The following is a 25,490-nucleotide window of genomic DNA, read 5'->3' as shown; positions in this document are numbered from 1 at the left end:
CTGATCTCTACTCAGATTGGCCAGACCAATCCGGGCATGGAGCTCTGAAGTCACCCCCAAGGTTGGCAATTTAGTTTCTGTTTTTTATTAAATTGGATTAGGGAGGGCAGTCATGAGGAGTCCATAGAAACTCAGGGTGTCAATTAGTGTTTATAGTCTTGACCTTTATGTTGCCCCTTTACTAACATTCAGTGGGGGTGTTTTGGTTGGCTAGCTCCCAGCACTAAAAGGGGAAGGGTCGATGGCAAATCAGGAGCCTAAGACTGACAGTCCCCAGGAACAATGGGGAGAGGCCAATGCTCCAAATCAGCCTGATTGACAGGGCGGGCAGGCTAATCAGAGAGTCAGGAGGCCAGGGGGGTCCCGTCCTCCATGTGAACTGGAATTGCCTGGGTCAGACAGAGTGGGGCCAAGCTAAGGAGAGTAGGAGCCCAAGCTAAGCTGCTGGAAGCAGAGCTGCAGCCCTAAAGCCAGAACATGGCCCAGATTGAGCAGACCTGCCCTGGGAGCAGAGCTGTAGCAACCAGAGCCAGAGAGGCCAGAGAAGCAGCCCAGGGAGCTGAAGGCAGAGCAGCAGCAGTGCAGAGGCAGAGTGGAGCTGGAGCCGGAGCCGGGGCTGGAGCAGTCCGGAGCTGGGTGCGGTGAGCAGCTGGGGAGAGGAGGGGGACCCTGGGTAGTGGGCCCAGTGCAGGGAGACGCCTCAGCCAAGAGGCTCTGCAGGTCAGACTTGGAGGGGGATCATAACCCTGACTGGGCAGGGGTGATGCTGGGAAAAAGGGTCCTGCCATCTAGAGCCTGAGGGCGTGTGGCCACCACCAGAGCAAGTGTCCAACCCGCAGCGTCTCTGCAGCACAGCCAGGGCCTGAGAAGGAGCCTGGGACCTACAAGGAACAGACTGTGACCTGCCCTGACATTCCAGAGACACTGTTTGTAATGTTCCCTGCCACAGAGCAGGGTGATGTGTTTTTCTTTAACCTTTCCCATGTTTCCTTATCTTTTTTAAATTAATTATTTATTAAACAACTTGTATTTGCTTTAAATTGTATGAAATGATCAGTGGGTCAGGGAGGTGCCCAGTGCAAAGAGAGTACCCTGGAGTGGGGACACCCTAGCCCCTGTCCTGGGTGACCACAGCAGGGTTGGGGGTTGAGAGCCCCAGGAATTCTGGGCCCAGCCTTGTTGGGGTTTACGAGGACTCTGCCAGACAGGAGAGTGGAAGGGGAGTCCTCAAGGGTAGGGAGGCCTCTGGGTAAAGGAAGTGGGAGCGAGGACTCAGATCCTTTCGCTAGCCCACTTCACCGGGGTAGTGCAGAAGCCAGGAAAGTTACCCACAATAGTGGGACCATTCCCCCGCTTACATTTACATGAAAAAGCTGGAAAGTAAAACTTCTCAGGCAATAAGGGATCCAAACATTTCACAATGTTAATTGGTGTGGACACATTTTACTTTCATTAATTCACATTGGTACTGTGTGCAGCAAAAACCCTGACATCCTCCTATGTTATGCACTTAAACTCAGCACAGTATTGTCAGACATGTAATCGAGAGGGGATTTCTTTTAACAGAGCAAGTGAGCAAGTCTCTGTGATAAGATATCCCATTTATGTTAAGTTATTCAAGCTATTAATGCACAATGTGTCACATACTGTGGAAGACTTCAATTCTGTTTATGCATGTGGTTAGTAGAGCAGAACTATATTATCTCACTAATTCACATTTAGTGAGTAGAAGGAGCACAATGATAAGCCATGCTCTTAAACATGTTTTTTTCCCTTAGGCTTTCATGAAGGTCTTTATTTTTTGAGACCAAACAGATTTATTTTATTAATTTAGATATCTTAAAAATATTTCCATTCCTTGCTCTGGGTGCATGTATAAGAATTGCAAAATACATTCAAAGTCCTCGTCCTCAGCTGACATAAAGTGATATCGTGACAGTGGGCTACACCAGCTAAGTATCAGGTCCAAAATATATGATCTGGAATGCAGATTTACACACCAGATTAGCCTGACCTTAATTGATATTTTCCTGTATAATGTTTTGGGCAGAAAATCCCTGCACTGAAATGTTTAGAGGGCTTTTTCCCCCCCATCCAAAACATAACAAGAGTGGGTCACTTGCAATGGTTGCAGTTTTGAGTACTATGCGACTTTTAACTGGTGCTACACACTGAAGACTCATCTTTTAGCTGTATTTGGCACTTCTGTGCTCCGTAAGCCAAATTACTGTCTGTTTATTGTAAAAGATGCACAATACGTTTCAGCAAAGTAGGCCCTTCTGATTTGAAATGCACAATACAAAGCGAAATTCATTCCTGATATAACTCCACTGACACCCTGGAGTTAAATCAGAGAGGAATATGGCTCAAAGCCCTTAAGAAAGCCAAGCCTATGCCAAGCCCAAATAGCCAAGCTTGGTGCAGAGAGGTTTGGGGGATTGAGGGTAAGGAATTCTGCCCTCACAGGCTCCAGAGCAGCAGTAGAGCCACTCCATGGTAGTTATTACAATAGCAACCTCTGTTCTTGTGCTCCAGTCCACCAATCCACCAATTTTGCCTGCTCTGCTCCTGCCTCATCCTTATTCCACCCACTAATCTTCCCTGTGTAGTGATGTGCAGACAGCCCCTATATTTTTTGTTCTGTAGGATGCAGGGAGTTCAGCACTCTTGGACAGACCTGCTAAATTCTCATATTCGCCTTCTAGCAGAGCCACTCTGTGTCTAGGAGACTCTGCAGTTGCCAAAGAGGAGGCAGGATCTGCTCTGTAAAGAGATTCGAAGCTTCCTCTGTTATAAGTTCAACATAATAGATCAAATAGAGGTTCAGGGTTCTGTAATGGAGGCCTAGAAACTAGAGCTGGGTGAATAACTGATTTTTTTTTTTTTTTTTTTTTTTTTTTTGGCTTGGTGGTTGAACCAAAAACTGAAAGGTGAAAAGAAAGTTGTGTTGAACTGACCATTTTTCAGTTTTTTTTCACAGAAACAGAAACCCAAAAATTCAGATGGAACTGAATGTTTTGTTTTATTTTCAGGTGTTTTTACCTTCTGTGACAGACCCAGACTAGTGGGGTACAGGAGTCTGGTAGAGGGCAACTATACTGGTCACTGGATGAGTAGTTTTCTGTTCCCTGAGTGACCAGAGCAGGGGCTGCACTAGAGTAATCAGGAACCTGCTAGAACCAGTTAAGGCAGGCAGGCTAATTAGGACACCTGGAGCCAATTAAGAAGAAGCTGCTAGAATCAATTAAGGCACGCTAATCAGGGCACCTGGGTTTTAAAAGGAGCTCACTTCAGTTTGTGGTGTGAGTGTGAGGAGCTGAGAGTGTGAGGGCATGCTGCTGGAGGACTGAGGAGCACAAGTGTTATCAGACACCAGGAGGAAGGTCCTGTGGTGAGAATAAGGAAGGTGTTTGGAGGAGGCCATGGGGAAGTAGCCCAGGGAGTTGTAGCTGTCATGCAGCTGTTACAGGAGGCACTATAGACAGCTGCAGTCCACAGGGCCCTGGGCTGGAACCTGGAGTAGAGGGTGGGCCTGGGTTCCCCCCAATTGACCTGGACTGTGGGTTCTTCCAGAGGGGAAGGTCTCTGGGCTGTTCCCCAACCCACATGGTGAATCTCTGAGGCAAGAAAATCTGCCAATAAGTGCAGGACCCACCAAGATAGAGGAGGAACTTTGTCACACCTCATGGGGGCTGCTTAGTTTAATCTAGCCAAGTTTCTGAATGAAATGTTTAATAATTTTAGGATTTTTCCCCACCTTTATTTTCAGATAAATTTGTCGGATTCAAACTGCATTCACAAATGGTTTCAGTCAACCCAAAATTGCATTTTTCAATGAATAAGCTATTAGTTGAAAAAAGTTTGCCTGAATTAAGTGCCTAACTCAGGCATTTTTGAAAATCCCACTAGGTGCCTATCTTCATCCTCAGGCACCTAAATACCTTTAAAAATCTGGCCCTTAGTCTCTCTGTGCCTCAGTTCCCCATCTGTAAAATGGGGATAATAGCACTTTCTTAACTCACACTGGTGTTATGAGGATAAATAGATTAAAGATTGTGAGGTGTTCAGATAACATAGTGATGAAAGCCATAAGCAGATAGATAATGTCTTACAATTATTTGGGCTGAAAAGGGTATTCGCAGAGCATAGCATTTACTTATTGCACTTGAGTTTTTCACAAATTAGCTTTATAAATAATATGTACCATTTCATAATCGTGTGTATGGATGTGATAGGGTATACAAACCCTACACTGGAGAAGAAAGGGTTAAAAAGCTGCTCTGGGCCTAGGCCGCCCTGCCCCACTGCACATACAAAGCCTGCGCTAGCTGGAAGTGCAGCTTGAAAAGGGAAGCAGAGTAGCTCAGTGGCTGGCTGACAGGGAAAGTGAGCTGAGCTCTGAACTCCTGGGAAGGAGTACCACAGATGCTCTTGCTGCCTGAGGACTGGTGATATTGACATGACCTAGCCTGCAAAGGAGGGACTGGTGACATTTTTAATGTCACAAACTTTATTTTTGTGTTCAGTTACTGTTTAAACGTTGGGAGAAGAGAGGGCACTGATAGGAAGTGATCCAGGCAATAAGCTACATAGCACCCCAAGTGCACGGCTTAGCTGCCAACCATTTGGCCCTGGATCAGAGTCTAGTGGACAGCATGGGCCCAGGCTTCCCTGCCAGCCCCTAAAGAGGGGACAATAGCAGTCTATCCTGTGGCTGGAAACCTAGTTGGGGAATATTCTGAAGGTACAATGGTCCATATCCTGCTACTCCAACCCGTGAGGGAAATGCTGAACCCCTTGCTGACTTCTGAAGACTTCCCCATCATTGAACTCTATGTACCCCAAAGAGTACACAGAGCAGAGCTACAGTGAGACAGGGAGGACCTGGGCATTCTAGTGAGACAGTCATCATCTGGAAGGAGGATAACCTACGCCTGACACAAGGCAGCACAGGTGATGCATATTACCATTCACAACTGAACATATGCTCCCATCTTTTTTAAAAGACAAAACAGCCCAGGGTTCTGTCTCCATACCATGACTAGTATGGAGTTCTTATTGTCAATCTTGGTTGATGTACTGATATTAGATGCCCCTTCAATATTAATGGTTTTGCACACCCTTCTGAAGGTGCAGTCTCTTACTGTGATTTTGATTGTTTCGCTCTTCATGGCAGAACACATTTCTTCCTAGTATCTACAGTATAATATGTATGCAAATATTGTCTCTTGCTTATGGACAACAAGCGATAATAGAGCTCAGCAAAAGCAGTGCAATTGATTTTGATGAGCTGCTTAATGAAACTCAATGGAATCTGGAGGCTATGAACACAAAAATGTCGTCTTTTATATATGTCTGCTGACAAAACAAATTCCTGTCAAACGCCTCTTGTTCAAGGAAGTAGGATTAAAGTGTGCAATAAAATAACAAGTATAATGGAAGATATTTTTAAAGGACCGATCAACAGAAAGGAGAGTGATAAATTTGAGTGTTGCCCAAACCCATCTTCATGAGCTCCTGCTACTTAAAAAAGAAAAGTCATGACAAAGATGAATCATGAATACTGAATTTGATTTGTTGCATTGATAGTTCAGTATATTAGGGTATATTATATAGCTTTCCTCATTACTTGTTCAATAACTTTTGTGAAGGTTGTAATGTAACCTTTCCAAACTACTAAAATGATGCACTGTTCAAGGAAATGTTGTGCATAGCATTTTCTTGTCCTCGGTACTTAAAATGATTTCTCATGTGTATGTGTGGGCAGTGCCTGGCACAATGTGGGTGCCAGCAGAAATATAAATGCTAATTAAATTCACTGATGACATTATTAACATTACATGCATCTATTCTCTCAGGTCACGACTCAAGTGGTCATGAGTGAAGTTCCTTCATTTTAACAACTGGCCCCAGGGCTTTTGAATAGGGTCAGCTGAATTTTGTCAACTGTTTTCAACAGAAAACTTGGATTTTTGTACAAAATTTTTTTAGTGGAAAAGTATCTGTTTCCAGTGGAAACGGTTTTTGACAAAAAAAAATAAAGAACCCCTGAAAACTGAAACAGTTCAGCTGAAAATGAAAATATTTTGATTCAGATGTGCCACCAAGTGCCTCATGGGATTTGTAGTTCAGGGACCCTATGCTCCCATTTTGTATGGGCTTGGCTCCTTGGCTGGATTTCATCTCCCATGAGGATGTACTGCAGCCACATGAAAACCAAGAGGGGAAAACTGCAGTGCATCCTCATGAGACATGTAGTCCAGCCAGGGAGCCCAGCCTCCAGAGAATGAGAGCATGAGGGACCATGGTGGCATTTCCAAATCAATTTTTTTTTTTTTTTGGCTGAAAACTTTTTAGCTTTTGATATTTTTTTAATTGAAAACTTAATTTTCCTTGGAGGAGGTGCATGGGGGGGCATGCAAATTCCCATTTTCTGATTATTTTTCTACTTTTGAAGCCATCTAAAGAAAGGGGGAAGTGTTTTATGAAGGGACTTCTCATTGCACAAGAAAATCTTTACATGCACTACTTCAGGCTGGGAACTTGGTGCTTTATTCAACTACATAACAAAACAGAGAGGGAAAACATCCACTACCTACATAGGAAGTAAGAGAGGGGTGGAGAATGGCGCCAACCCTTAATACTCTGAGTAATCGAGTTAAACCTTGATGATCACTTTACTGAGAGTGTGTTTGGTTCCTGACCATCTTGTGGGGAAGGAAATGGCAATGGGAGACTAGAGGCTCTCTCTGCGGGAGGGGGGGCAGTGCTCCCCTTGGAATTAATCAAAATAAAATCTTTAATTTAGTGGTACTCAAACTGTTGGAGTAGGATCATTAGTGGACTGAGGAGCCCTTCTTCACAGTCTGCAGAATGAAACATTTAGAAAACCAAGCAGTGTAAGTGCTTAGGGTACTGAGATGGGAGCTGGACGAGAAGATAGGCTGCAGTGTTGTAGCCATGCTGGTTCCAGGATATTAGAGACAAGGTTTGTGAGTTAATATCTTTTATTGGACCGCTTCTGTTGCTGAGAGAGACAAGAGGTATTCTCAAACCATTACAACCCATACTCGATGGGGGACCACATCCTGAAAGACATCTTTCCTCAACCCCCTCTTCTGACCTTCAGACAATTCTCCCTAAGATCATCATCAGAAGCAAGCTCCTCACAGACCACGACACATCAACTCAAAGCTGCATCAGACCCTGCCAGAACAACAGATGCAAAACCTGTAGACCCCTCCACTGCTATGATGCTCAACACCTGAACAATGCACCTTTCAAGATCCATGGGTCCTACACATGCCTATCACAATATGTGGTGTACCTCATCCAGTGCACTAAATGCCCCCAATAATAACTATGTGGGTGAAAGGAGACAATCACTATGCTCTTGAATGAATCCACATAGAAAAATGATAAAAGAGAAAAACACCATATCACCTGTGGGCGAACACTTTTCACAAAGTGATCACTCTATATTTAACCACTCAGTCCTCATCCTCAAAGGAAACCTGCACAACAGCATCAAAAAATGATCCTGAAAGCTTAAATCCATAATTTTGCAAGATTTTTAAAATCATGGGCTAAAGAGAGACACTGGGTGTATGGCTTATTATAACAATCTAAAACCCACTAACCAGCTTCCTCTCTCTGACTGGAGAGATCTTAACAGGCCACTTCACCTTGAATGGTCCCTTGTAACATTGTTTAGCATGAGTAGTTAATCTGTTTGACCTTGCATTTAGCTGTGACACTGAGTACCTTTTGCAGACCAGAAGAGCTGTGTGTAAGTTTGAAATCTCTGTCCAACAGAAGTTGGTCCAATAAATATTACCTCTCCCACCTTGTCTCTTATAAGGTGGTCTGTCTTTCATGGCACGATCTACAGTTTGAGAAGGCTGGAGAATGCCTGTTGTGAGTAAACATGCAGGAGTTAGGTCATTTCCGTCCCCTGTGAACATAACTGCAGGGTTCAATTTACTTATTCACATATCAAATCTGGCAGGGTTCTCAAATAACGTTTCTTCCAAATGAGGGTATAGACCAGTGGTTTTCAAACTTGGGCCGCCGCTTGTTCAGGGAAAGCCCCTGGTGGGACGGGACGGTTTGTTTACCTGCTGCGTCTGCAGGTTTGGCCAATAGCAGCTCCCACTGGCCGTGGTTCGCTGTTCCAGGCCAATGGGGGCTGCAGGAAGCAGCGCAGGCTCAGGGATGTGCTGGCCACCCTTCCGCAGTGGCCAGTGGGAGCCGCGATCAGCCGAACCTGCGGACGTGCAGGTAAACAATCCGTCCCGGCCCGCCAGGGGCTTTCCCTGAACAAGCAGCAGACCGGCTTTGAGAACCACTGTTATAGCCGCCGACTCTTTTGCAACTCTTATCCGAGCACTTGTGGTATTGATTTTCAATCCTAAGCATAGGGAATACCATGATAACATTAATTAGGCAAATGAAAATCTGTATCCTGTGGCTACCTTGGTAGGAGGCCATTTTTCCAAAACTTCCCATCATGATACCCTGAGAATTGACAACATGCTTTAGAAGAGAGCAAGTTTTTTTTTTTTAATTTGATAATTCAATTAATGTTTGGCCTTTTTAATGATCATTAAAACTGCTTGCTAGTTCAGAAATGAAGTCCACCCACCTTTTCCCCTCTTCAAGCTCCCACCTTGCAGCTGTCATAGTCCTAAAATTGGGAACTATTTTATACATCAGCGAAACAGTCACTCTCCTGGAACATGGTGTTAATTGAATAGGAAACAATTAACTGCAATGTTCAGTGTTCTTAATCATGTCGCATGAAGCATGGCAGAGTAAATGGGAGATATCTTCAGTCACTGAAAAATGAAATAATTACTTAGGTATGCAAAAAATGAACTATTTTCAAAAAGGATGAGTCTGAATTCATACTACTAATTACACCTCAGAGCTCCCCATAATTACAGTACAATGTTCTCCATATCAGATTGCTCTGGAAAGTAATGTAGTGTCTGAGGCAGTAATGACTTTCTTCCTGAATAAAATGCAATTATCTACAGTCTGTGTAATTCATTGGATAAATATGAAATCTGAGGGTGCTAAAACAACACTGAAAGGCACAAGGTCAACATGAAAGAACTTATTTCAGGAAACCCACTCTTCAAACTCCTTGCAGTTGGATGGGCTTCCTGGCTTAAAACACATACAAAATTATATAAAATCTGATTGTCTATGAATTAGACACCTGACTGCAGATTGTTTATGCATTAGAATTTGACTCTTCTAGCTGTATTAAGAGTGAGTAGGCTCCAAGATGAGTATTAATTACTCTTGCATGATGAGATCTCAAAGCACTTTACAAACAAATTAATTTATAGAATTGGGTGAAAAATGCAAAAATGTCCCAGAAATATTATTTTGAATTTCTCATTCAATTCACTCTGGCCATGTGCTTACCTTTTTTTGAAAATGAGCATAGGGTAAAATGGACAGATGTCCATGCGAGTGTTTGAGGAAATCATAGTTTAAATTCATTTATGCAAGTGTTTGCATCAGAAGTTGGATGAATACAATCAGGGAAGAGAAATAATAGCTTGAGTATCCAAGCAACCTACCTAAGTAATTTAAATGTTTGTGATCAAATCGTAAACAATGTAAAAAGGATTATTATGATGGTATTCAATAAATTTGTATAATGAATGTTTAAGGAGATCACGATCTGTTCACAGATACTAAAGAAAATACTAACTTGATTAACTGCTTTGAATTATTCAATCTGATGAACTCAGTTAATCGCTTAAATCTTAGAACATTCATATGGGGTAAATAAGCATGATAGCCATTTCATAGATAGAGGATCTAGACTTACTCATCTTTGATAAGATGATGTGATGTAAGAAACTGGTTTACAGCATTTTCCTTGTCTATCTGGTCTTTAACAAAGCATTTTATATAGAACCACATAAAATGGGGGATTAGTACAGGACTTGTAAGGTGAATAAGAAACTGGCTAAAGGAGAATTATCAGGCTGTAGAAAGGTTACTAGAGGAATTGCTCAGGGATAGGTCTTGGGAATGATCTATTAAATATTTTCATTAATGAATTTGCCACAAAAAGTAAGAATGTGCTAATGAAATATGCTCACAACACAAAGTTGGGAGGTATTGTCAAGATAGAGGAGGGTCACATTCTTATATAGGAAGAATTGGATGGCCTCTAGATAATTGTAGTAATAGGAACAGGGATGAAGTTTAATAGCACAAAGTGCAAGGTCATGCACTTAGAAGGTCTTATTAGTCCCTGCTATAAGATAGGAGCTGATCAGTTGGAAACACCAGAGGAGGACAAAATCTGGGTGTAGTAGTTAATTTCAGGATGACTACGAGCTCCTATGTAACCTGGCTGCTTGTTTTATTTTTATTTTTTTTGAAAGGGGCAACAAATGTGATCCTAAGATGTATCAGGTGAGGTATTTCCAGTAGAGAGAGGGAAGCATTAATGCCCCTGGTAACACCTCATCTAAAATACTGTGGACAATTCTGGTCACTCGTGTTCTAGAACAGTAACTTCAAAGTGGAACAGAGGCAGAGAAGGGCTACTAGGATGACAGGAGAATGGAGAAACTATCTTACAAGAGGAGACTAAAAGAACTTGGCTTGTTTAGCCTAGCAAAGGGGATAAGAGAGAGGATATGATTCCTCTCTATAAAATACATGAGGGGCTAAACTCCATTGAAGGAGAAAAACTATTTAAGCTAAAGGACTACAGTGGCACTAAGAATAAATGAGTCTAAACTGGCCTGAATAAATATAGTCTGGAAATTAGAAGTATGTTCCTAACTATCAGAGGGTTGAGGCTGTGGAACAGCCTCCCAATAGTTATAGTGAGGGCAAACAACCTGACGACTAGTTTTAAGATGCAACTTGACAAATTGATGAACAGGATTATATGTCAGAGATACCTGCGATAGCAGGGACTACACTCTGACCCAAGAGGTCACTTCCAATCCTGTGTCCTATCTTCCTAAAGGACTCACAAAGTCATCCAGTGAATTCATGGCAGAGCCAGGAATAGTATTCACATGTCCTGGCTCCCTGTGGCTTTCTCTAGCCATTAACACAACTGCTTCCTGAAGTATAGTGGTGCCTCGATTCTTGCAAACATGTAGCCCAGGTCTTGTTCCTTGTATGATCTGTGCTGTGTTTTTTTTTTTTTTTCCTCTATTATTCAAGGAAGTTCTGATGCTCAGCACCTGACTGCTGAAAAGGGCTTTGAAGCAGTGACTGGATTATGCTTGAAAATAGGGCTTGGTGAAATATTTTGCCCAAAACCTTTTTTATTTTATTTTATTTTTTGCCAAAAAATGCAGATTCAAATTCACCAAAACAATTGAGTTCATGTAGCTTTTAGTGAACCGTTTTAGTTGGAAAAAAACTCTTAATAAAACCCCCAAAGTCAAAACATTCAATTGTGACACTTTCAAAATGAAATGCTTTAATATTTTTTGGGTTGAAACAAATTTGGTTCAGAATTTCCTTTAATTTCATTAAAAATGCAAAAACAGAAAAGGTTTAAAAAAAGGGGGGGGGCTTTGTTTGACCTGAAATAACTTTTTTGATTTGCCAAATATTCTGAAAAACTATGTTTCAAGGTTGACCCAAAATTAATTCCCCCCCCCCAATTTTTTTAACAGCCAGAAACCCAAGAAATCCATTATTCACATAGCTCTACCTGTAATATCAATACTAGAAACAACTTAGGCCCGAATCCTGCAACCATATATACTCATGCTTAACTCTGAGCATTTGACAGGTTTCAGAGTAGCAGCCGTGTTAGTCTGTATCCGCAAAAAGAAGAACAGGAGTACTTGTGGCACCTTAGAGACTAACAAATTTATTAGAGCATAAGCTTTCGTGGACTACAGCCCACTTCTTCGGATGCCTATAGAATGGAACATATATTGAGGAGATATATATATATACACACATACAGAGAGCATAAACAGGTGGGAGTTGTCTTACCAACTCTGAGAGGCCAATTAATTAAGAGAAAAAAAACTTTTGAAGTGATAATCAAGCTAGCCCAGTACAGACAGTTTGATAATAAGTGTGAGAGTACTTACAAGGGGAGATAGAGTCAATGTTTGGAATGGCTCAGCCATTCCCAGTCCTTATTCAAACCGGAGTTGATTCCTGATGTCAGATTTGTGTCCATTAATTCTTTTGCGTAGAGACTGTCCGGTTTGGCCAATGTACATGGCAGAGGGGCATTGCTGGCACATGATGGCATATATCACATCAAAATACTCAAAAACCAGTGGGAGAACACTTTAACCTGTCTGGTCATTCAGTGACAGACCTGCGGGTGGCTATATTACAACAGAAAAACTTCAAAAACAGACTCCAAAGAGAGACTGCTGAGCTAGAATTGATATGCAAACTAGACACAATCAACAAAGGATTGAATAAGGACTGGGAATGGCTGAGCCATTACAAACATTGACTCTATCTCCCCTTGTAAGTACTCTCACACTTATTATCAAACTGTCTGTACTGGGCTAGCTTGATTATCACTTCAAAAGTTTTTTTTCTTAATTAATTGGCCTCTCAGAGTTGGTAAGACAACTCCCACCTGTTTATGCTCTCTGTATGTGTGTATATATATCTCCTCAATATATGTTCCATTCTATATGCATCCGAAGAAGTGGGCTGTAGTCCACGAAAGCTTATGCTCTAATAAATTTGTTAGTCTCTAAGGTGCCACAAGTACTCCTGTTCTTCTTTCTAAGCATTTGAATAGCTCCATTGACTTTAGTGGAAATACTCACATGTTTAAAGTTAACCACATGCATAAATGTTGGTAGGATCAAAGCTTTGTAGAAGTATATTAAAAATAAAGATAGATATTTTGGGAATATTGCCATAGGCAGTTGCGGATACTGGTTATTTCATATGTATGTCAGTTTCCTAGATATTAGAAATGATGTTTTCCATTTCATTTTGTAGCTAAATCTGTCCCAAATGGAATCTTTGACAAATGTAAATTCATATACAGTGAAGATTTTAGACACTATAAAAATGTCTTGATTAAAATCTACTTATTCTCTCTCATACATTCAAAGACATGATCTGAATCATTCTAGGCACCCTCTCTGCTCTAATATTGAAGTCTAGATTTTGGACTAGACATAAATCCATTCACATAACCAAGAAGATTGCGAACTATAGTTATTTAATTTGACAAGGCATGTTCAAACAAAAACTGTAGGATGCAATCTCAGTAAATCTGTAATGAAGCAATAACAATGGGTCCTGAGGAGTAATCTTTGAAATTGTCAAAAAAGCCCATCCTCCTGCAGCCTCAGAGAGGTGTGTGTATACGTGTCTTTGTCTTGGCCAGCAGGAGCAAGGAATACCATCGACCTCTTTAAGGACTGCACTTACCTCCTCCCCACACACACATTCTTTGTGTACTGGAGCAGTTCTGTGACTCACTGTTTCAACAGAAGTATGCCCACTGCTTCCTGAATACCCAGTGGGCGGCCTTAAAACTCTTCTCCTTGCCCAGGGTCACTATGCTGCAATGGGAAGAAAAGCACCCCACTTTTCCCTTTTGGGATTAGAATGGGTCCTGCTTTGGGGGTCTTGCTGTGGGACATAATGCTAGTTGTCTTTTTGGGTCCAGAAAGGAATTTTTCCCTTATTGACAGGTTGGCTTGGACAGGGTGGGTTTTTTCACCTTTCTCTCAGCAGCCCAGGGACCCAGTGGATAGGTTAGATTGTAATTTTGTAACAACTTGGCAGGTGGCCAGGTGTCTGGTTCCCTAATAAAGTAGAATTGCAAGGTGGATTAGGAGAAAGCATCTCCTTTAGAAGGCGGGGAATGGGGTTGGGGCTCCTAACATCTGGTAGAACAAGCAAACAACCTCTTTCTCACCACTTTAACCTTTGTACAAGGAGTGGGTGGTGGATTCCCAGCATTGGCCTGAGACCAGGTTAACAGCATGGGGGCTGACAGCAGCCCTCCACTGGGAGAGTGGATTACAAAGGATAGATGACCTGCTCTGGGTAAGCTACTACTGGATAGTTCCTAGATATTATTTAATAAAGTTGGAGCCTAGTTGAACCATCTTCCTGGTGCCATATGTGTCTTCCTGCACAGTTCAGTACAGTAGGAAGTTACAGAGCACTGTTCTTTCAAGAGTAAATTGATATTGTTTACTGTACAAGTAATTGTCTAGCATAAATATTGGGGACAGTACTTCTGCTGCATATGGCTTTAAAGATATGGCAATAGCTACCATCCATTTTTAATAGCTTGATATTGCCTGACACAGACGCTTTTCTGACCAGATAGCAATGAGGAGGTATCTCCTCTTCTGAGAGATCTGGCATAAGCTATAACAGGAGAAGAGGTAATAGTGATCTAAGCAACACAATGAAAAATGTAGTGTTTCTGGTCATTCCTCCTTAAGCAGCATGTTTGGCTGTAACTAGCTGCACATTTTTATTTTAAGTTTCTTTAGGTCAGAAATCATCCCCTCCTCCCCTTCCCCCTGACTCGCACTGAAACCTGGATGATGTGAAGTCATTGCCACTGATAGCCAGAAGATCTTGTAAATACTCCAAGATAATGGCCCAAATGCTCCCTTCCCAATTAACAGGAGAACTTAAGCATCCACTGAACCAGAGGGCCAGAAGATGTGCCACATCATGCCATGGTTCTGTGTACCAAACAAAAGGGCAACACACCTAGCATAGTCATTCACAGGCTCCACTACAGTAATGGGGTTAGAATGGCAAACCCCAATGCAACACTATCTTCCATGCTTAGCCCCAGCACTGTACTCCTCTGGCCAGCACACTTGCTGCCTGGCAATGCTGCCATAAGTTCTCCCAATAGCAGCTGCCCGGGCTGGTGTTCCCTCCCAAGATGTTCATAGATTGCTTAGAGTCGACCGGTGTATGTTGTAAGAACCTCAGACTCTGCTCAAGACTGTACACTTGGTTAGGCAACATGCTTTGCTCCTACAGTGCTTTAGGCTCTCTGAAGCACCTCTGCTGCTGATATAAAATAAACTGCAGAGGAGATTTGTTTTCACTTGCTACAAAAATAGGCAGCAAAGTGTTCCCTTTTGTACCACATAATGGTGGGGAGAGTACAAGCCAGTATTATTGATGCTGTATTGACACAGTGGGCGAGCACACAAGGTTTTGGGTTTTTTGTCTCTCTGACAAATTCTACACGTTAGTGAGAGATTCTTTATACACATCACGGGAAAACTGCTGGAACTGATGGAAAGTATTGAGAAAGAGAGTATAAGTTTGCACATTGTATTAGAAGTGAACTGTGTGACACGTTTGCTGATATTTTTCTTCTTGCCTTGCATTCGTGGGATTATTGTAATTTACAAAAGTGAATACAATGAATTAAAAATGGGATGATAAAATCTCTGCTCATCTGCTTTACTCAGGGAGAAAGAAGTATTCATCTTCATTATGCTTATGTTGGGACTGTTCTGTTAAACATACAGATTATAGTTCAAGTCCTTGTCAGAATTCCTGAGTCAAAAGTTTAACAGATTTGTGGAAGAAAATATTAAAGATCTGATCTTTCAATTGTCAGCTCATACTGACATCCAGGTCACAGAATCCTCAGCAAGTAATTTGTTCCCCTCAAAATCCTGATTTTTAAATTAGAATGTGACCTATTCATATACATACATGAGGTCTTCTAGCTACTTGCAGTGAATCTGAGAACAGGGTTTAAAGAAATATAAAACTAAATTCAGAAGTAGTGTAAATGGAACTTCAGAGGAGTTGCTCTCCCTAGCAGCATGGGTGAATTTGGCCAGAGGAGGTTAGATTTCAAAAATTATTGGATGGTACTATCTTCCTCCATATATATCTAGAAAGGTATATTAGAGTTACACTATACTGAGCTTTATGGATGTAAAAATGGTTGGCCTCTATTACTTAACTGGCCTCTGAAACAAACCTAAAGGTTATTAAATCCAATAGTTTAGTCACTGACCACCATGAAAGCAGGATCCAGATCCCAAATTGGTGACCTATTCCAATGCATTTTACCAGTGGTAGAGCATTATGAATGTACAAATGCACTGCTTGAGTCAGAAACAGGTTCATGAAACTGAAGTTTTGACCAAGAAAATAACTTTTTAAAAATAGTCCATAATTGAGACATCACAAAATAGAAAGATCAGGAATTCTTTGTGTTCTGCCTGCATGTGAAAAACAGTAAATTTCATTTGGAAATTCAATATTTGGCAATACATACCATAGAATGGTATGTTTAGAAGAGGGAAATACTCTGGTATCCTTGATACTATTCTATGGCACTTGTGGCCAAATGTTAACTTTTTAATGACAAATCAAGGTATATTTTCAATTTATGTATCATAAGGAGATAAAGCCAGTAATATATTTTTCTTCCAACAAACAATATACTTTATTATGATACCCAGTGGGGAGGGAGGAAAATTGCTCTGACCTTGCTAGGAAATCATGCACATATTACATCTTTACTACTCCTGTAACTCTAACTCATGTGAGAAGTGCCACTGAAATCAGCTGAATTATTTACATGAATAAATGTTTAGAATTTGAGCCTATAGCAGTATTGAAAAGTAAACACTTTTTCCCCTAAAGATAAATGAGCCTGTGTAGTTCTTGTACTTGCTTTCTTAGGTACTAGGATTTTTTATTACTGTAAATTAAATGTCAATATATGTAGCCCAGCATGATGTATATAAGTAGTTATCTTTGACAGCAGGTGAGAGAGACTGGTGAATGTAGACACATATCAAGCATAATTGTAAAGCCAAATTTAAATAATATTATAGAAAAACTTTTAATATTGAAAGTGGTGTACATCTTGACATTACGTAAAGCATTTTCCCGATACAAAGTGCAGAGCTCATTTAGTTTCTATGTGCTGCTGTCAATTAATTTCAGGTGTCACTTAGGAAACATTGTCAGATAATTGGTCCTTTAAAATCAGCCTTTTGGGAAGCATTCACTTTACTACACATTTGCAGCAATAAGTGGTGCAACAAAGATGACATCCTGGTATTTTTCCCCCTTTTACCTCACAGAAACACATACACATCAATCTGCAAAAAGGATATATTAGTAATTAAAGAAAATGAAAGTGATTCCTTTAATAATCTGTTAATGTACAAATGTGTGATATATCAAATGTCATCTAGTGCTGGCTGTGGACTGGCAGTGGTCTGAGGCCCGTGTCAAATGCCATCTCCTTATACAAGGCCTCTTCACTTGAATTTTGTGATCCTGAATCAAAGTCCATGGAAAGACTGCCATAGATTTCAGTTGACTTTGGGAGGAACAAGATTTGGACCCCAACACATTGGGTATATTTTCTTGATTCAACATTAACCTAGATTAAGTAACAAGCATTTGGAATTCACATTAATTTCTTGACTTCCTCATAACTGTATTGAATGAACAATGTATCGCTTTTTATAGTATTCTTTTCCTGTTTATTGATGCATCTTATTTGTGCCGTGTTGGTTGTTTTTTTGTAACTTCTGTAAAATATCCCCAGTGCCCTTATTAATGCTGGATTTATGGGGGAGAAATAAACCATGTGAATTTGATCTTTCAGACGACAATGTAATTTAGAAAGCCTACTTGGAACCTATTTTGAAATCAAGCCTAGAAAATATTCAACTTTCTCTCATCTTAATTGTGCTAGTTATAATGATGGATTGTCAAGAAAGACACCTGGAAGAAGGAAAAATGTTGCTTAGTCGAAGCATGCTGGCTGAAGTTATGTCCCTAGACAGACTGTGAGAGTTTTTGCTCCTGGGAAACAAAAACAGTGAGCCCAATCAGGGATTGAAGAATTCACCAGAAATCTAGTCGTATGACTAAACCAATCAGCCAAGGTCCGTATGAAAGGTCAGAAGGGCCAACCAATGATGTCCAGGGACAGCATTCTGATCAGAAATGGAGCCCCAACACTGTAGGAAAGGGGAGAGTACTGTCCCTAGAGTAGACCCTGCTAAGGTTCTCAGCTACTCCACTCCTCAACGTGTTGGCTGCTCCTAGGTTTGGAGAACCCACTCCTTCTCCATAACTTTAATTTATTGGGTCTCCTCCCTTGAACCATTTGACAATCTGCCTCTGCAACAGCTCACAGATTTCTCAAGCAGCAGCAGGGTTAAAATTGACATGATTCTTGTTGGTACTGCTGCTTCCCCCCAAGAAAGCATCGAACAGCAGCAAAGACACTGAAGCTGTCTGTCTGTGCTCAGGAAGATAACACTGCATCAGTTCACATTCAGAAGATTAACTGTGAAACCACGAGGCTTAGAAACTATTTTAAAAAACAAGATATTACGTTCTGCACTGACTGTTCACTCTCCCCCCTCCCCCAGCCCATCAGGGAAAGCTATTTATTTACCACGAATGAGTGGGAAAGTGCATTTTTCTAACTTTCAACCCAATCCTTCATTTTTCACTCAAGCAAAATGCCCATTGGAGTATGCATGGAAAGCAGAACTTGGCCTAGTCATAAGCCAATGATTTCACTTTATATAATACCCACACTTTTATGATTTCATCTTTATCCTAACTCACTCCTCTGATGCTATTGTATGATATGCTAGAATGAAAATTATGAAAATATATTATACATATAGGCAGCCAGATTTGAAGCTGCTGTAAATCAACACCGACTTCAATGGAGCTATGCCAATTTGCAGCAGCTGAGGATCTGGCCAATTGCTTTTGTTGTTGAATACTTTATTGAACACTTCTTTATCAATTGCTGTGTAAATATTCATGGATAACTTATGTCATTATTCAACTACTCTAGTTGTCAGTAGTAAAAGTACCTTGAAGGTCAAAGAAAATTAGACTATTATTTTTCTGGGCAACTTGACAAGTAACTAAAGTTATAGATAGAGCCTTCTTAGAAACAGCTTGTATGCTTTAGTTTCTGCTATAAATACTATCCTGCTGGTGGCAGTAAACACATACAGTGGGCTAAATTCTTCTCTAATTTACACCACTGTAAACCCAGAGTAGCTCCACTGACTTCAGAAAACTCCTCTGAAATCTCACTTGTGTCACAACCAGCGGTGCTTCATCTAGTAGCTTAATGTGAGGGTAGAAAATCTCTCTGTGACTAGTTAATGAAGGGCTCTGCAAGAGATTGGTGAGAAAAATAAGTCATTATCCAGATGTAGCTGCTGACAGCTGCCAAGTTCTAATTAATTTTCATGCTCCATTGGGGCTCTTGTTTTTTTTTAAATGCAATAGATCCTATGGGAGGGGGGTAGAGAATCCCCAAACCAGCAGTGGTGCCTAAAAATGGGACTTAGGTGCCCAAGTACCTTTGTGGATCCCACCCAGAATGCCACCGGCAGCGATAAGGGAATGCACTGCTACTGCTATGGCTGTTGTCTTAAAAAGTCAACCTTTGCCAACAGGTACCACAGATACTCCCCACTAGCAGTTACTAACCTAGGAAGAAATTGTGGTGTTTCACATAGTACTCCATGGAACTGGTGGGAAATTCTGACATTTTAATGGGGGTTGCGGTACACTTTTAATGACAATAGTGTCCTGGGCTCTGCCTCCCCCTGACGACCTGCCAGCTTCACTGCAACATGCACCGCACAAGTGGTTGGGGCCACAGCCTCATCTTCACCCTACCTCTTTCACTAGTTTTGCTAGCTGCTAGTTTACTAGTTCTGCTAGTGAGGTGGTCATTTCCTGCCGCCCCCTCCCCCCCACTTGCACTCTAGGATTGCACATTCCCCTTGCACACTTGAGAAGGACAGGAGGGGCTCCTTGTACCTTTCACCCTCTTGTTCTCCTGTGCAGGGCCAGCCACAATCAGTAGCACAGCTACTGAGTCTGAGCTCTAATAATACTAAATAATAGCAGCAAAATATGGCATAATTGAACATTAAGGCAGAAATGGTGATAACAATTCAAACTAATCTCATGGCAGGAAACTAAAGTTATTACAATAACAGCAGTTTGTGGGATCCTAAAACATAAATATAATTCTTAGTCAGGTTAATGATATAAGCACCAGTAAGTGGTATGAGAAGTCACATGATACCCTCAGTACAAAAATTCAATTTATCTAAGAAACTCCCAGAACTTACGGTGTTGTATTTCATAATCGGCTATTAAAAGTCCAGTTAACTAAAATACATTGATGCTGACTCTGCAGTGGCTTTAACAAGCTAAATGCAAATGGATAGCAAATATCTAAAGGATCCGGAGTCGGATCCTTAGGTGGTGTGTATCGGGGATTCTGCATGGAAGTTGATGAGGCTACACTGATTTATAAAAGCTGAGGACCTAGCCTACTACCTATGTTTATATGGAATCTTCAGCTAACGTGTGGCTGCAAATAAGCATTTGGAACCCTTCCTTTAAGAAATTGGAAGATTGTACCCAGTGAGCTAAAGGAGCAACTCCATTGGGTCAGTTAGAAAAGGGCCCCTATATGCACTTGAGCAAGTCTGAGCAAATACCTCACATTTTTTCAGTTACTAGTCTTTATATTCCTTTGAATTTTTACACTAATTCACTTTGACAGAGTTTATATCCCTTTTTATATTCCCCTCCTCCATACATTTGTATGATCATGGAGACCAAATGGTAAGCATACCAAATTTTTGCGGCAGGGAAGGAAGGGGGAGTCAGGTACTATATATGGCAAAGGAGTGGAAGTGAGTAAATCAAGACCCTGATCACGCCCTGAGAACTGTGTGGGCAGACTGCTGTGCCTGCATGATTTTCAGTGCATGATCAGGGCTTAATATGGCAGCACAGGGCCTGATCCAAAGCCTGTTGAAGTCAGTGGAAGGACGCTCATTGGCTTTTGAAATAGACTCAGATTACACCCCTGTAATACTTGAGCCAAAAGTCAAGTTGACAATAAGGAAAGTTTCAGGATAGTAGGGAAAAAAATCAAGGACCAGAGAAATCAAAGGCCATTTCTGGTAGGGTAGAAAACCCCTGTGGCCAATCACGGATTTGGGACAAGTTTTCAGGGTTGACTTTATGTGTAGGTTGTATGATATGTGTGAAAGTCTTATTCCACTGAAGTCAAGGGCAAAACTCCCATTGACTTCAGTAGGACCAGGATTTTACCTTATATATTTGGAAGTTTATATTATAAGTGTGTGTGTCTGTGTATGTGTATGTGTGTGTGTACTATAAGTATGTATGTTATGACTTACATTTTACCATATTGAAATAAGGAGGGTATATGCACCTATGATAACTCCTTGAGCTAACAGTCTAAAGGTCAATATGTAATCAAAATATGTCAAGCTTTTAGATCAAAATTCTTCCTAGTCAGATTTATAGTATCATTGACTGTGTAGGTCTCTATACAACACTTGCTTTAAAAGGTTTTCTATTTTCAGAGCCTGTTTTGTTAGAAATCTAGGTCAGCTTGCTTGGCATACTGCTAGGAGAGTTTTGCTGGAAGACTAGAAAGTGTCTCCTATAGCTGATATAGACATTCACATTTTCAAAGTGGAACTAACACTTTGATTTTTGCACGGAGAGAATTCTGAACGCTATGGGGACCTATACGTTATTGTTAGAAAGCCTTTAGAATTTGGTGATATTCTGTGAAAGTTTGAAAGATTTATTTTAAAATTAGGCAAAAGTACATAGTTAGCTTCCTAAATTGCTCTGTTGGCCAACTTAACACTCAATGAAAGTTATTTCCAAAAAAAATTAAGGTGTCAAATTAGATATAGGTTCTCAAGGAGTTAATTCTAATTTGTTTGTATAATTTTTGTAGCTATACAACACAAGGTTGTACATGAGGAAGGTTAATGGTGTTTTTACATAATAATAAAGGAATTCTCTAGTCTCCAGCAATCTCATTTGGTGATTTAAATAATTTCTAGTGTTAACATGCATGCTAAAATAAATAATTAACTCTCCACACTCAAACACTCCTTAATAGGCATACCCTGGAATAAAATAAGTAATAAGGAAAGCATTCTTGTGTAAAAGTATCAGTCTAAGTCACCATGAGACCTGTGGAGCACTGGCCATATATAGCAGCAGAAGGAGCTGTGTACTGTATTGGCTGCACTTACTTTCAGCTGATTTTGAAGGTATCCTCACCATTTTGCTCTTCTCTTTTTCCCTTCACACTTCACTGTGAAGGAAAAGTAGGGCTCTGTATCTCAAGGGGGAATTTGTTTCTCTGAATTTTGTTGCATCCAACCTGCAGGTTAGCCCAGTTTCTGACTCAGGGGAACCCATACAAATGAGCACAAGGCACATGAGTTTTTTTAAGGAGATGTGAACATGGGGGAAACTGGGTTAATTTTCCAACAACAAGACTTGTGAACTGCTGTAAATTGCTTCTGACACATAATATTCCCAAACCTAATTTGAATGGAACTTGGAGGGCTCTCCAATAACTCTAGTTTAGACATTCCAAACAGATAATATTGTTTTGTACAGGTTTGGCCACCTTGCAGTCATCTCTTTTCAGCTACTGCTTTTCTTCACTTCCTATCCAGAATTCAGTCTGCCTCCGTCATACTCTCCTTTATTTTCCTTCTTTGGAGTTTTTATGGGTTGGGAAATGTTCATGAAAACAGGATTTTTTTTTAAGTGTTCTCTGTGCTCCTGTTGCTATTCTGCACTTGAAGTCAACATCTTCCTTTTATAGCATCACAGTAATCTCCAGAAACCAACTGTGACTTCAAATAAAGCATAAACGGGAAGAACAGATGAGCACTTAAGAATCATAGATCACATTTCCATGCAAATATCACAGTAATAAAACTGAAGGTACAGAAGATATTGGGTAGGCAGAATAAGTGTCTATATAAAACATTTATCTTAAGTTTTCTTGAAGATGTCAGCGTGTCTTTAATTCTATCCAGCTTTGCACAGTTAAAATTCTTTCAGCTCCTGTTACTTACCAGCATGATGGATCTACAGTTTTTGCAAGTATTATCAATCTTAAAATATATCTGCCAACATAATTACTGCTAACTACAATTGTTATTTTATACACAGTGTGGATTCTGGAGTTCCTCTTCCATCACTTATCAAAAATTTATCCCCATGTGTAACTTAAAATTCAACTAGCTCAAAACTAATTTCACAGGCATTAGATGCAGGAGGTTTTTTTTATATCACATCCTTTAAATTATGTGAAAGTCATAATCCTGCAGGGTAACAATTTAGAGAGCAGGTCCAATCCTGCACTCATAATGCACACACAAAACCACCAATGAGCTTTACTTAGTAAGAAGAATAGGATCAGGACACAAAATAGGGTCCAGAAAAAAGCTAGGACATGACCAATCCTATGTGATCATAAAACTAGTCACAAACTGGTTCAGTGATTCCTTGTTTACAATCACTTCAAGAAATTGTATGACTAGGGGCCTTGTCCAAATTCTTTTGAAGCCAGTGGAAAGATTTCCACTGATTTGATGGGCTTTGAATCAGACCTCAATTTATCTATCTATTTATTTATCTTGTGAGTTAATTGTGCAATTCTGTGAAAGGAAGGCATTTGAATGCTGAGATGGTGGTGGTGAGGGGCATAAGAACATAAAAGAGAGATGGTGGAGAGAGGATGGGGAACTTAATGTGTTTAATTTAAATGCCATCACCAACAGCAACCAAACGTTTAACTAGTAAGTTGTGTGCCAGTCATCACCTCACCCTGATACCCTGCTTACCTTGACTAAAATTTGTGGTGAGTAGTGTAGTTAATTTCAGTGGAACTGTTTAAGGAGTAAGGCATTCTTATTCATCTTCAGTAGTATCAGAAACAGGCCTTTTACTTGTATTCTGCATCCCACTTCTCCACCCCACCTTTCTTTCTGTCTTTTTAGATCTTGCAGTCACTCCCCCAAAGAGAGTATCTTCTTCTGCATTAGGAAAGCATCTGGCACCTTTAGGAACTGAGTATCACAATCTAATAATTATTAAGGAACAGGAAATTATTAAGGAAATAAATTATTATTTTATTTGAGAGAGCAATTTTTTCAGTCTCTACAGGAAAAAAAAGTAAGAAGTGGAATGGGGATTTGAATTTCTGCCCTCGTTAAAAAGACCAATGAAACTCACAGGAGGAAAGGCAAGCAAAGATGCACACTTGCAGACTTGGCTAGGGAGCTCAGGCTAGCACTCTAAAAATAGCCATGCAGTGCTTTGAAGTTGCTGCCTTGGGCTGGAGCTCAGGCTCTGAAGACTATTCCTCTCCCCAGGGGGAGCCTGACCTCCAGCCTGAGCCACAGCTTCAAAGCTCTGTCTATACAGCTATATTTAAAGCAGAAGCATGAGCCCTGCTGGCCCAAGTCTGGTGACTTGGCCAGGCTGGGAGGCTCGCTCCCGCTCGCTCCAAACGCGGTATAGACGTACCCCTCACTGACTTCTGCCTAAGGTGTCATGTTCCACCTTTACCAATCAAATATACATGAAAGTCCTTCCGAATAGTCTTTGAAGATAGAACTCAAGCAATTGATACATTCATCTCACCCCCATGACAGTGACCTTTACAGGAGCTGAGATATTTCCATCACTGGATATTGGGATATGAAAGTATTTTTTTTTTAAAGCAGCTTCTCATGTTATGTGCTTTGAAGTTCAGGTTAGAAATTAAAATGAGTTTTCTTTCAACATGAGCCTGCTGAAAATGGGCTCAAAATCCTATGTGTAGCTAGTGCATAATGCGTGCTGTGCACCAATGCTAACTAACGCTCTGCATTTCTTAGAACTCCCCTGTGGTGCCCAAAGGGTCTGACTTCAGCCCCTGAATATGCTATTTTAATATTCTTTTTCTTAGAAGTTATAAGGTGGTGATACAAGATTTATATGTGAGTTATTTCACTGTATCCTTGCATCATGGGCATTGGGAGGGCTGCAAAAGTGGGGGGCCAAGTAACCAAAATGTCTCAAGCCCTCACCCCCCTCCCCAGCTGCTTTTTAATTCACCTTCCCTCCTGGTGAGCCTCTAGCCCTCAGATGATGAGTCCATCCCACTTCCCAGACCCAGCCAGTCCCCAGTACCAAGAGGAGCCACTGCAAGTGGCACAATGCAGCACAGGCCCCGGCTGGCACATGGAATGATGCAGAGTGGGACCTGGCTGAAATGCTGCATATGGCATAATGCAGAGCAGGTCCTGGGTGCCAGCTGGGCTGTGGTGCACGCCCTCCCTGCTGTGAAAAGGGATGCCATTTCAGATTTCAATAGGAGAGGGCAAATTTTACTGGGGTCCAGGTGCTGAAGCAATCAGTCTATTTGGGAGCATCTCTTGTGATTATTTCCTACACCACCCAGCAGTGCCACTCATCCCAATGATGCTCCCAAATCACCTGGCAGCATTCCCAACCCCCCATAGTCACCCCCAACCCCAGCTGGCAGCACCCTCCCAGCCCACTGTACTGCCCCCAGATCATCTGACAGCACGCTACTGGGCAGCTTCCACTCCTAATTACACATCCAT

At 41.1% G+C, this 25,490-nt stretch overlaps 2 long non-coding RNA genes across 3 annotated transcripts in view; both read left to right on the top strand.

The window, feature by feature from the left end:
* LOC101938670 (uncharacterized) overlaps positions 1-25,490 on the top strand; it is a 280,742-nt gene that overhangs the window by 13,455 nt on the left and 241,797 nt on the right. The gene's annotated exons all lie outside the window — the stretch shown is intronic.
* Positions 3,044-19,113, top strand: LOC135973573 (uncharacterized). Its single transcript, XR_010590480.1, has 3 exons — positions 3,044-3,391; positions 17,208-17,372; positions 17,627-19,113. It is a non-coding gene; the product is annotated as an uncharacterized LOC135973573 (long non-coding RNA).

The sequence above is a fragment of the Chrysemys picta genome, chromosome 9, assembly GCF_011386835.1.
Source record: "Chrysemys picta bellii isolate R12L10 chromosome 9, ASM1138683v2, whole genome shotgun sequence".
NCBI lineage: Eukaryota > Metazoa > Chordata > Testudines > Emydidae > Chrysemys > Chrysemys picta.
Note: the sequence above shows the minus strand (reverse complement) of the source record. Positions and strands in the feature narration are given on the sequence as shown.